This window comes from Nyctibius grandis, chromosome 7 (genome assembly GCF_013368605.1).
Source record: "Nyctibius grandis isolate bNycGra1 chromosome 7, bNycGra1.pri, whole genome shotgun sequence".
NCBI classification, from domain to species: domain Eukaryota; kingdom Metazoa; phylum Chordata; class Aves; order Nyctibiiformes; family Nyctibiidae; genus Nyctibius; species Nyctibius grandis.
Genome location: NC_090664.1, coordinates 2,456,890 through 2,472,503, shown reverse-complemented (window position 1 = coordinate 2,472,503; position 15,614 = coordinate 2,456,890). Strand labels below are relative to the sequence as shown.

Genomic DNA, 15,614 nt, shown 5'->3' with positions numbered 1-15,614 from the left:
GGGGTGTCCACGTTTAATCTACACCTACCTGAAGGGAGGTTGTAGTGAAGTGGGAGTCAGCCTCTTCTCCCGGGCAACTAGCGATAGGACAAGAGGACACAGCCTCAAGCTTCGCCAGGGGAGGTTCAGGTTGGACATTAGGAAGAATTTCTTTACAGAAAGGGTCATTAGCCATTGGAAGGGGCTGCCCAGGGAGGTGGTGGAGTCACCATCTCTGGAGGTGTTTAAGAAAAGACTGGACATGGCACTTAGTGCCATGGTCTAGTTGACAGGGTGGTGTAGGGGCAGCGGTTGGACTCGATGATCCCTGAGGTCTCTTCCAAACTGGTTGATTCTGTGATTCTGTAATGAGAAGACGCCGCCCCCCCTCAGCCCCCAGCGCCGCTTCTCCGCCGAGCCCTCGCACGGCGGGGAAGGCCGGGGCGCGGCGCAGCCCCAGCCGGCAGCGGCGGGGAGGTACCGGGACCCTCGCGGGGCGCACCCCGCACCTTGCGGTAAACTCAAACCCGCGCGGCGCCGACGGAGCCGCGGGCTGAGCCCCGCCTCCGGGAGGGGTCCCGCCCCCTCCGGTGCCCGCCTCCGCCCCCTTCCGCGCCGGGCCCCGCCCCGCCCCGCCACTCTGCGGGGCCTGCGGCGGTGCCTGGCCGCGGTGCGGGCCCTCTCCCTCGGGCCGGAGCGGCGCGCCTGGGGTAAGCGTCACCGCCGCCCCTCGGCCGGCAGCGGGGAGCGAGGGGAGGGATAAACGCCGAAAGTGATGCGGGGCGCGATGCGGGAGCCGCCGCCCCGGCCAGGAGGCCGCGGCTGAGGGGAGCGGCGCGAGGGCGGCCCGCGAGGGCGGCCCGCGCGGGCGGGGGGGCAGCGCCCGGCGCCGCCGCCGTTGCGGCCTTGCCCTCCGTCCCCGCCTTTCCTCCCGCCCCGCTGCCGCCGCTCGGCCTGGGGAGGGGAAGGGGGGGCCGGCGGGCGGCCCGCGCCCTCAGGATGGCTTTGTCCCTCCCCGTACGGCGCCCGCTGGGGCGCGGGGAGAGAAACGGCGCATGGCGGGGAGAGGAGGAGGAGGAAGAGGAGGAAGAGGAGGGATGTCACGGGAGACGGCGGGGCGGGGGTCCCCGCTCCGGGAAGGGGGGTGCCTGCGGGGGCTCAGGGGGTGCTCAGCGGCGGAGCTGCGTGTGCTGCCTCCCTCCCGCAGGCCCGGCACTGCGTTTACCCTCTCTGTGAGATCCTAGTCCAGCAAACGCATCTTCACGGCGGTACCGCGGCCTGCTTGTGCTGGTAACGGTGTGAGCAAACCAGGGCGTGCGAACCGCTGGTTCCCATCACGGGAAGAATGTTATGCTGAGGTTTAATTTTAGCGTCGGACTGAATTTAGGCAACTTCAGAGAGGCACTGCCCGGTTTCAGCATCCGAATTAGAAGTGGATCATTCACCTTGAATCCTGTGTCCAGTTCTGGGCCCCGCACTTCAAGGAAGATGTTGAGGTGTTGGAGCGAGTGCAGAGGAGGGCGACCAAGCTGGGGAAGGGTCTGGAGGGTCTGACCTACGAGGAACAGCTGAGGGAGCTGGGGGTGTTTAGCCTGGAGAAGAGGAGGCTCAGAGGTCACCTTAGTGCAGGCTACAACTACCTGAAGGGAGGTTGTAGCGAAGTGGGAGTCGGCCTCTTCTCCCAGGCAAGTAGCGATAGGACAAGAGGACACAGCCTCAAGCTTGGCCAGGGGAGGTTCAGGTTGGACATTAGGAAGCATTTCTTCTCAGCAAGGGTCATTAGCCATTGGAATGGGCTGCCCAGGGAGATGGTGGAGTCGCCATCTCTGGAGGTGTTTAAGAAAAGCCTGGACATGGCACTTAGTGCCATGGTCTAGTTGCCATGGTGGTGTCAGGGCAATGGTTGGACTCGATGATCCCTGAGGTCTCTTCCAACCTGATTGATTCTGATTCTTGAAATACAACGTTTTGCATATATCTTAAGGGTTACGCTGGTACATCTGCAGAGTGAACTGGTTAAGCTTACAGCAGTTTGATCATTAGTTACTCAGTGATGAAGTGCTAACTTTGAGTCAGTTCCCAATTTCATAGTGGTCAGGTGTCGGTAGATAACAGTGATTGACTTTAACGTGAAAAATATTCACTACAAATGCTAAACTTGAAGAAAGAGGTTTTTTTTTACTTTGGGTAAAATGCACCAGCGGTCCCCTTGTTATGACACAGAACCTTAAGTATTTTTCTGTTATTTGCGTGTTAGACTTTTTCAGGATGAATGTTGTTCTTTATAGACTTGGTACGTCGAGAAAGAAATATTCGACCTTTTTAACGATGCTGAAATTTGTGAATTACTAAACTCAGTTCAGATTGATTAGGCATTCTTTTTGGTTCATTTGGGCTAGAATGTGGTTTTCTTGATGTGATGCATTCTAATTTTCATAAATTCTCGAGTGTTTTGCCATGAGCTCTTCAAAATGAGTTTAGCACAAGTGTTGTAGGCCTTCATTCATGCAAAAGAATGTATTTAGACTTTACCATTTTAAACTTCGTCAGACCGTCCTAGTTAAACATATGTTTTAATAACTGTGTTTGTTGAAATGTTTTACAGGGCCAAACCTAATTTCTAGTAAGCAGGATTAATGGATTTCATTCAGTGAATTAAGTCAGTGCTTGTGCAGAAGAGATTGGTGACATGTTAATGGTAAATCACGCTTGTGACAGCAGAAACTGTGATTTCGCAGGGTTAGCCAGCAGCATCCAGCAACTTAGCTGAGTCACTTTAAAGGATCACAGATGTGTTGCACGTTAAATGTTCTCTAATTTAACTATATCTACTAAAAATCTGTTCTTAATTTGAAATCCTTAGTGATCGTGTTAGAAGACAACTTGTATATTACCCTTCTGTCTCGCTGTGTCAGTTTCAGCTAGGAGTAAGATTAAAAATGAAAGGTTGAAAAAAAAATCTTAGTAAAGAACCAAAAGAATATCTTGTAATGACATCACGCTTTCCACGTTAAGATCAGCTGCTCGGTCATCAGCTGAAGCCCTGAAACAGCATCACTTCAGACATCAGAAGTTCACAGAATCACAGAATGTCAGGGATTGGAAGGGACCTCGAAAGATCATCTAGTCCAATCCCCCTGCCGGGGCAGGATTGCCTAGACCATATCACACAGGAACGCGTCCAGGCAGGTTTTGAATGTCTCCAGAGAAGGAGACTCCACAACCTCTCTGGGCAGCCTGTTCCAGTGTTCAGTCACCCTCACCGTAAAGAAGTTTTTCCTCATATTTATGCGGAACCTCCTGTGTTCCAGCTTGCACCCATTGCCCCTTGTCCTGTCAAGGGATGTCACTGAGAAGAGCCTGGCTCCATCCTCATGACACTTGCCCTTTACATATTTATAAACATTAATGAGGTCACCCCTCAGTCTCCTCTTCTCCAAGCTAAAGAGACCCAGCTCCCTCAGCCTCTCCTCATAAGGGAGATGTTCCACCCCCTTAATCATCTTCGTGGCTCTGCGCTGGACTCTCTCTAGCAGTTCCCTGTCCTTCTTGAACTGAGGGGCCAGAACTGGACACAATATTCCAGATGCGGCCTCACCAGGGCAGAGTAGAGGGGGAGGAGAACCTCTCTCGACCTGCTAACCACACCCCTTCTAATCCACCCCAGGATGCCACTGGCCTTCTTGGCCACAAGGGCACACTGCTGGCTCATGGTCATCCTGCTGTCCACTAGGACCCCCAGGTCCCTTTCCCCTGCGCTGCTCTCCAACAGGTCTGTCCCCAACTTGTACTGGTACATGGGGTTGTTCCTGCCCAGATGCAGGACTCTACACTTGCCCTTGTTATATTTCATTAAATTTCTCCCCGCCCAACTCTCCAGCCTGTCCAGGTCTCTCTGAATGGCAGCGCAGCCTTCCGGCATCTCAGCCACTCCTCCCAGTTTGGTGTCATCAGCGAACTTGCTGACAGCGCACTCTATTCCCTCATCCAAGTCATTAATGAATATATTGAATAGAACTGGTCCCAGTACCGACCCTTAAGTTGACATCTGTCTAGCACTGACAGAAAAACTAGATGAATTATATGGAGGTGTGTTAGAATAAATATTTAATGCTGGAGGTTCAGATGTAGATCTTTGCTAGAATTTGCTGCTGCTTGGACTGGGGAGTTATTTCCTTACAATGTCCTTTAAGCCTTGTAAGGAGAAAAATGGAGGTAATACGTAAAACCTGATACTTTTGTTTTGAAGCATCTTCAAGAGCTATAAAATAGGAGTTAAGAGTGAAAATCTTACAAAAGTTTGCCTTCTAATCTAAGATGGATGTAATTTTTTTTAAAATACTCTTATTTCTTAAGAACTGTGAAGAATTTCCAGGGCTTGAGTTTGCCTGGAGAAAACTTTCACACCATTTTGTTGAATAGTTTTTCAGGAGGTGATGGAATCCTGAGTGTTTCCCACTAATACATAAAATCACTGACGTATTTCAGGAGAGTCCCACAATTCTGTGCTAGTAAAAGAAGAGCTTTTCTTGTCCAAGTAGTATCTGGCTAGCAGCCCTGGGGCATATGTTTGTTGTTGAATTGGAGAAAACAAACAAACAAATGTGTATGAGTATCCTGTGTAATAAACCAGTATTGTGTGTGACGTTTGGTCTCTTTAAAGAACTGTATTTTGTATTTAGAGAAATGCTGACATAATAAAATAGATGCTTTTGATACCTGAAAGGTTTATTTGGCCTACAGTTGTTTTACCTCTGGGAAACTGAATGGATTATAAACCCTTGTTGCATAGTATTTAATGCTTAGCAAAGTAAAATTTGCAGTGAAATCTTTATTTCGGTGAGCGGATGGGCTACAAAGTCAACTTCAGAGAGCAGGTTAATAGGTGTGAAGAACAGTTAAGACCAGATTTGGTGGAGTTTTTTTAATTGTCTTTTCTCTGTCTTTGTATCACTTCCTCTTTATGCCCACTTCTCCCCCCCTGCTTTGGCAAGAAATCAGTGGCTTCATTTTTTTTTTATTTTATTTTTTTATTGCATGCAGCTATTGCATGTCACGGGCATGTGTATGTATATGTAAAACACACAAAAACACTGTATACAAACGTTGCTATAACTGTGGGGAGCTGATTGTATTTGACCTTAAAATCCTGATGTAATTTCAGGTCTTTGGCAAGACTAGTCTAGAACATCTAAACCAAAAAAGAGGTGATGTTTTATTTTTAAGAAAACAATAACTTAGTTTTAGTAATTAGTTAAATAAGTGAATCAATCGGAATGTATTAGTCTCAAATGAGATGGTGTGTCGTCAATTCTGTTACGACCTTTGAGTGTTCTAAGGATGTAACAGTGATAAAATGCACACGCTTCAGTTTTGTAGTTTGCAGTTAAATATCTTTCTAGAGCACAAGTCTTATGAGGAGCGGCTGAGGGAACTGGGGTTGTTTAGTCTGGAGAAAAAGAGGCTGAGGGGAGGCCTTACTGCTCTCTACAACTACCTGAAAGGAGGTTGTAGCGAGGTGGGTGTTGGTCTCTTCTCCCAAGTAACAAATGATAGGTCAAGAGGAAACGGCCTCAAGTTGCACCAGTGGAGATTTAGATGGGATATCAGGAAAAATTTCTTCACCAAAAGGGTTGTCAAGTATTGGAACAGGCTGCCCAGGGAAGTGGTTGAGTCACCATCCCTGGAGGTATTTAAAAGATGTGTAGATGTGGTGCTTAGGGACACGGTTTAGTGGTGGACTGGGCAGTGCTGCGTTAACGGTTGGACTTGATGATCTTAAAGGTCCTTTCCAACCAAAACGCTTCTATGATCTTGAGTGCAGCTGAGATCTGAGGCACACCTTCGGAATGTGTGATGGTGCACCCTTTTGTATGTTAGCTTTTAGTATTTTTCTTAAAATATAATATAGTTGCATGTTTAAGGTCACACTGTTGATTAAACAAAAGCTGAACTCCACACATTTTGAGTTCTGGCAAGTGTGTTTTCAAGTGTGTCATGAATTCAGCATGAATATCTTTTCAAAGTCACTTTGGTTTAACTCTGAAGAACTGCTCTTACATATGCTGCTTCCCATGTTTGGTTTGAGTATACTCTTATGCAGGCACAAAGACTTCCTTGCTCATTTTAGAAGTAAAAAGTCTGAAATGTGCTGTGAAGAAGGAACCCAAAGGGAAAAGTGCCAATGGAGATAAAAGTGAGGCAATGCCAATACTGAATTTACAAGCTGTTTACTCTGCCTTTTGCTCAGCTCTTGTAGCACACGAAGTGAAGTGATTGTGAAAGGACAGCAGCATTCTGCAGGACACTGCTCAGTAGTGGGGCTTCTTCAGCTGCAGGGAAAAATTAGTCCAAGGTCAGAGCGCTTTGATTTGACTTTCCGAATCTGTGAGTCTCACCTCAAGGTGACGTTGCTGTTCCCTCAGATGTCCCGCTGACCCAAAAGATTGACTTACTTTTTTTCTTTCTCTTTTTAGCTTGCAAACTGTGTCCTGCACTCTTTAGCACCTTCTTCCAGTGTGCTGAGAAAAATATTGACCAGTACAAATGTGGGGTGTGTGCAACTGCCATGTTACTTCTGTAAGGTCACCATTAGAGCATAGAAAATTAGGGAAACCTCTTTCTCAAGGGAGCTTAAAAAATACCCGGTGGGTTGATTTTTTTACAGGGAGAAATTATATGAATATTTTTTCAAATACAGTTCTTAAATAAATAGCATGACTTTAGAATTAAGTTGTGTAATCATTTTGCAGAAAATAAAACTTAAACCTCATGTGAAAGAAATAATAGGAAGTAGGCAAAACAAAACATCATTAATTTGCTAGAAAAAGCACAAATACTTGTGTTTCCACTCACTTTCTAACCAAGACATGTTAATTGCTCTTCTTGCTTTATTTTTGACTGACATCTAGCCTTCTGCTTGGTGGCATATCTTTCAAAATCTTCGTGATAAGTTATTTCAGGGTCATTGGTATGAAACCAGATGTGCATTATGAATAGAAGAGTGATTTGTGTGCCATACAAGCTGTACTCGAGTATATTTTGTGTATTCATCTTGCATGTTGGATGAGAAATGTTCTTTTGGCCTGAGGGATAGGTAGGAGCTGCTTCTTCAGGGTCAAGCAGAGCTACTCTAGTTCTGAATGTCCAGATAAAGCCAAACTCTTTGTAAGGAGTTCTCTCCTGTATGCTGATAAGTCTTGTCCTGCCCCTTGGATGGGAAATCTTCCCAGTCTTTAAATGTCTTGCACATTTGTAACTTGTAATTCCTGCTTTGTTGCTTAATTGAAAATGTAGAGTATTGCCAAAAAGTTACACACAGTATCTTGTGCATGTTTGGGGAATTTGGTGGGCATCAGTTTGAATTTTTCAGTCTTATTTTGATTAAAATCCCTAGTACATGTTGAATACAACACTATCTAAATGCTTTTTTTTTCAGTAAATAACTACCTAGAAACTCAGTCTAGAGGGTAGACTGTAAGATAAGGTGTATCTTTAACTGTGTAACTAGATGAAATCTCTGTTGGAGTGAACATTGGAGCAGGCTTGTGGAGCTGATTTACCATATCCTACAGATGGGTTAGGAAGGTGTGCTTTACTAGTGTGCAGGAATTCCATGAGAATAAAGTTGAAGAGGAGAGGAAGGGAGCCACAGAAGACAAATGAGATGTAAAGGAAATACAATCCTGTGCAAGTCAGGAACAACAAAGGACAGACTTTTGGGTTGAGGGAAAACTTTCTTTGGACTGAACAGTTATTGGAATTGGTATCTATGGTACCATTTTTTTTAGCATTAGACTTCTTCAGGTGGTCTTTGGTACCTTCATGTTGGGTTTTTTTTAGCATTAGACTTCTTCAGGTGGTCTTTGGTACCTTCATGTTGGGTTTTTTTTAGCATTAGACTTCTTCAGGTGGTCTTTGGTACCTTCATGTTGGGTTTTTCTTTAGCATTAGGCTTCTTCAGGTGGTCTTTGGTACCTTCACGTTGGTTCATACTAATTAGTTTCACTATTCAGAGCCTGGGCCTCTTGGTGCAGTATGCAGCCATGAGTTTAAGTTGTGCCTGCTCCTCAGATACAACCTACTTAATATTGGTTTGAAGGAACTGCTTTTAGTTCTGTAGATGGTGGTTCTATGTTTGGGCCTTTTGGTGATATTATGTGACCTGAATATTAACTAGAATGTCTCGTCAATGAAAGTGACATATCTTCCCTGTTTTAGTCTCCTTTCTAAATGTTAACAGCTGTTCTTTTAGCTTGTATTTGGTTATTCTGAAGTCCTCTATTATTCAGTAGATTTTAGTTTTGAATAGGCATGTCCAGTACCATGGTGTACCTATTTATGTAGTTCAAAAATTGCTGCTTCTCTATTTAAAAAATAGAGATTATAAAAACAAAGTATTTTTGTGGACTTTGTGCTTTAACTGGAATGAGAACATCTGTAGAGAAAGGGCGCTGAGTAGTCTTAAAATTCCCAAATATACTGTGAAATAACGCGTAGGAAAACAGGTAAATTAGGTCAATTTGAATAAGTACAGCATGAAATATTTTTGTTTCATATGATTCAAGATTCAAATCCTGTGTCTCTGATCTAACGTGACAAGGAGTAAGCAGGGTTATAAACTACATGGTGCATCACTCATTAGGCAACTTCTCATGACTAGAAAGGCTACTAGTGTATGTAGAGCAGGTGTCTTCAGGTGGTCCTATAAACCTCTGAGTATTGTTGGCTATCAGAGTTGTGCTGGTGAGATCTCCCAATGAGTCTTAGCTAGTTTTCTGAAACGGAAAGTTCAGGAAAGGCTGGAATTGCCTTAAAATAATTACAGGTTACTTGCTATGGCAAGTCTATTTTTTTTTTCATGGCTTCCTTTCATGCCTGAATTTTGGCTAACCGATATGGGCAGCTGAGCTTGAGTCTTAAAGCAGTGACTGATGGAGCCAAACTCATTTTAGTAGCAGCAGGGGCAGCTTGGGAGACTTGGGTTGAACCGTAGGAAAACTCTGTGTAAGAGTTAGTGCAGTACTAGCACGTGTTACTGAGAGAAACTGTTGGAGGTTTTCAGGACCCGGCTGTTGAGAGCCTCAGCTGATGAAGTGTTAGCACTGGTCCAGCCCAGTGCTGGTCTGCTTTTCACAGAATCACAGAATCAACCAGGTTGGAAGAGACCTCAGGGATCATCGAGTCCAACCGTTGCCCTGACACCACCCTGTCAACTAGACCATGGCACTAAGTGCCACGTCCAGTCTTTTCTTAAACACATCCAGAGATGGTGATTCCACCACCTCCCTGGGCAGCTTGGACTAGATGACCTCCAAAGGTCCCTTCCAGCCAATATTTCTGTGATTCTGTGGCTACACAAATTAGTGAGTTTTCATTGTGTTTTCTGTAACCGTGTGCCTGCTTCATGTTGTCCAGATTTATATGAATTTGTCTTTTTTTATTCTGCTTATGCTATTCTGTCAACGTGCAGGAGGTAGTAGGCTGTCGTTGACCATCTCCAGACCAGCGTTTTGTGGTAGTGAAATTCAAGGGCTTTATAATATTGGTTCTTGTTTAGCTAAAACCCAGATCTGCAAGATGGAAATGCATCTGGAGATATTTCCATTTTCCAAATTCTGTACTTTCAAGATAAGGCTGTAATATCAACTAACTGAATCAGTTTTGAAATTAAGATGGTCTATTTCCCCAAATGTATGCTCTGTTTATTTTTTTTTAAGCATTCTCTCATGTTTCCTAAGGAACATTTGTTTCGAACAGAGCATTACTTCAGACTGAGAAGTATTTTTAAAGGCATTGAAACCTTAAAATGCTTCTGAAGCAATGATGTGTCACAGCTAGAGACAGCATGAGTGCAGCTTGGAAAGGATTGAAGTGCCCTTCAGGAAAGGGAGCAATGACTATCAGGAGGTCACTAGTAATGTGTTCACTACAAGCGGATTTCATGAAAATTAGTTCTTTCAGTTATATAAACAGAAGATGGAGAAAGTGTGTCAGCAGAATGGTTTTGGTTCATTTATAGTAGAGAATGGTGTAAAAAATCTAGCCAGGTAAACTTTGGAGACAGTCTCCAGCTCTTTGGATTTTTTTTCCCCCCCGATTTACAGTTAGCATTACCTCATCTTCAGAGAAGTCGGGTTTATCTGTGTTGGCTCTTAATCTGGGTTTATGCTGGGACTGTCAGAAAGCACACTGAGAGAATTCTGCTAATACTCCTGCAGGTTAATGCAGGTTTACACCAGATATTCTCAGTTTATTAGACTTTACGTATGTGGTGTACCAAGGCAGTACACCACATTGCAGTTAGTTAATTGTAGATTCTGTCCAACGTGTTGGCCAGAGCAGTTTGTGTCTGTGCCTAAAGAATGAAGTTGGAGTTTGTGATGGTGGAGAGCAAAAGGGTTCCTGTTATGCTTATACATCATTGTGTGTTATATTACACGAATGTATGTTAAAATTATCTGAAATTGTCTTTAAGTATAACTTAAATATTTGAATGTTAGGGTTATAATACCAGTTACCGTATTAAGTTCTGCTCTGCTAAGGAATTTTGTTTTTATTATGCCGCGTAGTGTGTTCCTACAGATTAACAGGTAGTGTAAGCAGTAATGCAAGTCCTTTTATCAGAAAATAACTCCTTTGGTAAGGAGAGGGAGAGGTAAAGAGCTGTCATGTTCTATTTATCTCTATATGAGGAAACTTTTTGGCAAGTAAGTGCTTTTTTTTGGTTTTGTTATAAATACATATTACTACGGTTTCAGTGTCAGCTTTCTCATCAGGAAAGACTTTATTTAGTACTGAACATGTAGTTTTCCCAATACTTTAGCATCTAGGTCATTGTATTGGCTGTGTCATCCTATTTTTACTAATTGAAAAGAAAAAAAATCTGAAAATATTTTTTTTAGCTTTTGGAGAAAAGCTATTTATGGTGGGAATTCTTGGGCAGTATTTAGTGTTCTCATAGACATAAAGTATTCTAGGTTTTCAGTAGGTTTCAACACGTAGTTACTTTGTGCAAATATGTTTTCTCTGATTTTTTTCTCTAAAATTGCCTCCATGTGACACTTTCACTTTTGATTTTGCTGAGCTGTTGATAGCCCTTTGAGTGAGCCTTTTTCTTTTTTTATCACTTCTCTTATCTCTTCTCAGTTAAATTCTGCTGCGTGTTTTTTTTCCTTGGAAAGGAAAAAAGTAACATAAGTTGGGCTGGTGCTCACGTGTGATACATTAACGTGGTAAACGCGAAAATAATTTAAAACAAGGACAGTAGAATGGAAGAATAGAGGTAGAATAATGATAGAAAAGAGAAGCACCATTCTGATCCTGCTTCTCTAAGATAGATGTAAAACTGGCACGTGCGATATGTGCCATCTGCTTCTGTCAGTACGAGTGAAAATAATGGTGTTGATTGTAAATGTAACCTGAAAATCATGGGCCAGCTCTCACCATGGCTAAAGTCTTCGTTAGACTTTGAGGGCAAACCGCATCCTGGGGTGCATCAACCACAGCATGACCAGCTGGTCAAAAGAGGTGATTATCCCAGTGTATTCAGCACTGGTGCGGCCTCCCCTCGAGTATTGTGTGTGGTTCTGGGCCCCAGCATTCAAAAAGGATGTGAAGGTGCTTGAATGAGTTGAGGAGGGCACCAAAGCTGGTGGAGGGGCTGGCAGGCATGTCCTCTGAGGAGCAGCTGAGGGCTCAGGGTTTGTCTAGTTTGGAGAGAAGGAGGCTGAGGGGCGACCTCACTGCTCTCTCCAGCTTCCTGAGGAGGGCAAGGGGAGAGGGAGGTGCTGATCTCTTCTCCCTGGTACTCAGTGCCAGGACATGTGGGAATGGCTCAAAGCTGCGTCTGTCAGGGGAGGGTCAGACTTGACATGAGGAAACATTTCTTTTCCGAGAGGGTGGTCAAATCCTGGAACAGGCTTCCTGGGGAGGTGGTCAATGCCCCGTGTCTGTCAGTGTTTAAGAGGCATTTGGACAATGCCCTTAATACCATGCTTGAAATTTTGGTGAGCCCTGAAGTGATCAGACAGTTGGACTAGATGGTCCTTGTAGGTCCCATCCAGCTGAACTAAATTAAACTGTTCTGTTCTATTCTATTCTCCTGCACTCATGATGAGTCAACTAACGATGAGACTGTTATTTGCCTGAACTGCCAGGGGTTTTTCAGCTCCAGAAGCACTTTCAAGGACACATAACACAAAGGGTACAAGTGGAAACAGGATTTTGTTTTATTTTTCTGACTCTGTTTCAGGGCAGAAGTTCACAAGCATTAACACACTGCACAAGTGCAGCCAGGAGCAGGCTGATGCAATCCTCAGTTTAGCTTGAAAAAACATCACTTGAAGTCTGGCAAAGGCAAGTCCGAGAGCTACAGAAAGTCGCAGATCCCCTACGTCCTGTGGAGAGCCGTGTGCTGTTGAGACTGCACGGGGAATACCGATTTCTGGCTCACTCACGTGTTTCTTGTGACAAGGAGTTAAAGGCACACTTAGTATCCAGCACGGTGACTATGAACTTCACCTCTCCAGGCAACTTTGCCCATAGAGTTTCTTGCAATATCATGAATTACAGGCTGTTTATCTTCCTGGGGAATGTCCTTCACCCAGGCACTGAAGAGAATGAACATGCCGGTCTGTAAACATCATTCCTTCATAGGACATGCTTTACTTTGACCACACATCCATCCTGAAGCCTGACGTATGGAGTAACCCAAACAATGGGACTGCCTGGAGCCGAAGAAGGGGAGCCAGCTGAACCCAGCCTCCTTCGAATCAGGGGCAGACACTGGGTCAACCCACAGATGATACAACAATCCTGAAAACATGTTAGTGATATTGAAAAAACAAAAATGAACTCTAAAATACTAACCTTTGCTAGAAACAGGAAAGCAGAAAACTGACTGATGCACAAAGAAGGCTCTTCCCAGAAAAAAACCATAAAGTCACATCACAGGATGACTACGAACATCCGTGGTTCGTAGTCATCCTGTGACCTACTCGTGCCCACTCTGATGTTTCCAAGCTGCAGCAGAAACTCACGGCGCTCCACCTGACGTTGTGTTACCTATTTCTACCCTTCAGTTCTTCACGCAGGGTTTATTGATGCAGGGGATGTCTCTTCTGTCAGAGCTTCAGCTGGTAGGGAGGATGGCCATTGGGCGCTTGAGTGAGCAGTGTCCGGGTGAGCAAACCCCACGGGTGCTCTTCAGGTTGGTCAGGTCTTTTAGGGATTTGTATTGTCTGAGAAGAAATGCTGATGTTTAGGAACCTTTACGTTTGGTTTCATCCCCCATGTCTTTTCTATAAACCCATAAAATAGGCTGAGAAGGAGCAGCCAAAGATGCTTCTCTTTTATTTGGGGCATGGTTGACTGGCTTCTGGGCTACCACTGTTGGCATACTTTAATTTTGCCTCATCTCCTTTCTTTTTTTCAACTTGCTCTTTCACAGCTGTTTTTCTATTATTCTCACCTACATGGAACATGAACCTTATACATTCCTTGAATGGAATTTCCAGTCTAGGATGTCCCAGCAGCCCAGAAACAGGGGAAAATATCATCAGTTTGGGTGAGCTTTCTGCCATGATAAGGGACACTGCCTGTTGCTCGTGGCCTGCTCTGTGTTCAAACAAGCACATTTGACTAAAAAAAAGAGCTGGAACAGCTGCTGTGCTGGCATAAATCATCATCTTTCTTTAGAAATCTGCAGAGTTCTGAGTGTGCACACGAGTAAAGAAACCCCATCCCTTTGACAGGACAAGGTTTGTAGGAAGAGGCAGTATCTTTCATTAGCTCAGTTGGTTTGGTTGGGAAAGGTAGCAAGCTTCAGGCAAGAGCCCCTCTTGAAGCCCACAACAGAAGCAGCTTCTTTCAAAGCTGAATGCCAGTTGAGAGCAGTTACTCAGAGTTCAGTCCTTCTGACAAGTTGCATTATTTATTATGTCAGTGATTTAAGAAAATCATCTTAGGATCAAATGTTGCTGATGCAGACTCATGAGTTTGCTGTCCTGAGAGGATTCATCTGTAAGAGAATTGATCAGCAAATAAATATACATTTTATTCTATAGGATGGAGATTTAGCTGGGTAAAAATGGTTGTACCATTTAGGAATATAACATTGTCGCTGATCTTTGCTATCAGCATCTGACAGCCTGCAGTTACCTAGGGTGTTATTTACTTTTCAAAATGTTCTTCTTTTCCTCAAAGCAGCAACATGAATCCTTGGGTATTGACTGGTCTTTACTAGAGGATGTTACGAGGTAACCATGTTTCTGCTCAACCTTACTGTGTACTGTACTGAAATATGTCTTTGCACAGTGAATAGTTAAATGATGCACTTTGGTTTGAGTAGACAGGCATTTTAGTGTGGATATTATCAAACTAAGATAAATGTGAGTTGTAGAATAAAGTTTAGTGGCTGGATTTGAGACAGGTATAGAAGTAATTGCAAAACAGTTTCTGACTGAAAATGTGTATTAATATGGGATAGTCAGAGAGAAGCAGGTTCACTGGAATTCTTAATGTGGAGTAAGTCTACATTTGTTTTCCTACTGTAAAGCTTCCTAGTACAAGTGTGGTGGTTTGTTTTTTTTTTCTTTTAAAGGTAGAAACCTGATACAGGTTCTGTTTGACTTCAAAGTTTGTTCACTTGCCTAATGGTGTTTATAAATTCTAATTTGTGTGTGACTCAGAAGAAGTGAGGGAGCACGTGTTACGGAGTTGAGACTGCTACTTACTGGGAAAAGTCATTGCACAAATCCTGACACCTCTCGCCCAAAACTGGGTAAACAAGAGGGTGAGAATGAGAAGTAATGAAGACGCTTGGTTGTAAATCTACTTGAAAAGATCTTGAAACAGGAGTGAGTGCAGTACAACAATTTCTGTCTTTATTTTTATTCCAGTTGATGATGAAGCTGATTATCTCAATCTCATATTCCCACTTCTTAATTTCTCTGGTCACGTGTGCTCTGCTAACACCTCTTTAAAGGAGATTAGGCCCAGCAAAAGGCCTGTCAGCTTTCCTGGTCCCATGGCTTATGGCTGAGAACCAGAAGATGTACATCTTGGGTTGGCTTTGGAAAGCCACGGGCAGGAGTGTCCTGGGGTTGATTGTCAGCAGGAGCAGGATGGCAGTAGCCTGCCTGTGCTTGGTTCAGCCCACAGATGGATCCCAGAATGAGATGGTGATTGGTACTGGCTTGGTTTGCCTCTGATTGCTTGTTCCCTTGAGGCACAGACTCAGCTGACAAAGTAGTGTCTGTCTCGGTGCGGGTCTGTTACAGTTCTCATGATGTTACCCAAAAAAAGCAGACTTTGAACTGCCTGCAGGCTGTATGTGTGACTTGACCTAGACATTGGCCATGCCTGGCTGGCCTGCTTCTTCCTCGGCTGTGATGTGTGTGCACTGGCATCTCCCTGCCCCACCTTTCCTCTTCCTCTGTGTCCTTGTATCATCGTGTTTGCCTAATGATGTTCCACACATCCCCTGTCTGCGTTTCCTCTTGTGCTTTGACTGACTCTCCTCTTGCAGACTTGGTGGTTGAAACACTGTTGGAATAGAGAGTGTGAAGGGTTTCTCTTTCTGTTTTGCTGTTTGCTGAAAGCCCACACAGAAAGAGACACTTTTGTTCTTGAAT

At 44.2% G+C, this 15,614-nt stretch overlaps 1 protein-coding gene across 5 annotated transcripts in view; it reads left to right on the top strand.

Annotated features, from left to right (window-relative positions):
- Positions 1-604: 604 nt before the first annotated feature.
- Positions 605-15,614, top strand: part of STARD3NL (STARD3 N-terminal like) — a 37,713-nt gene continuing 22,703 nt past the window's right edge. For all 5 annotated transcript variants that reach the window (XM_068404688.1, XM_068404691.1, XM_068404690.1 and 2 more), the window contains exon 1: positions 605-689. The gene's annotated coding sequence lies outside the window, so the exon portion shown is untranslated. The remainder of the gene's footprint in view (positions 690-15,614) is intronic.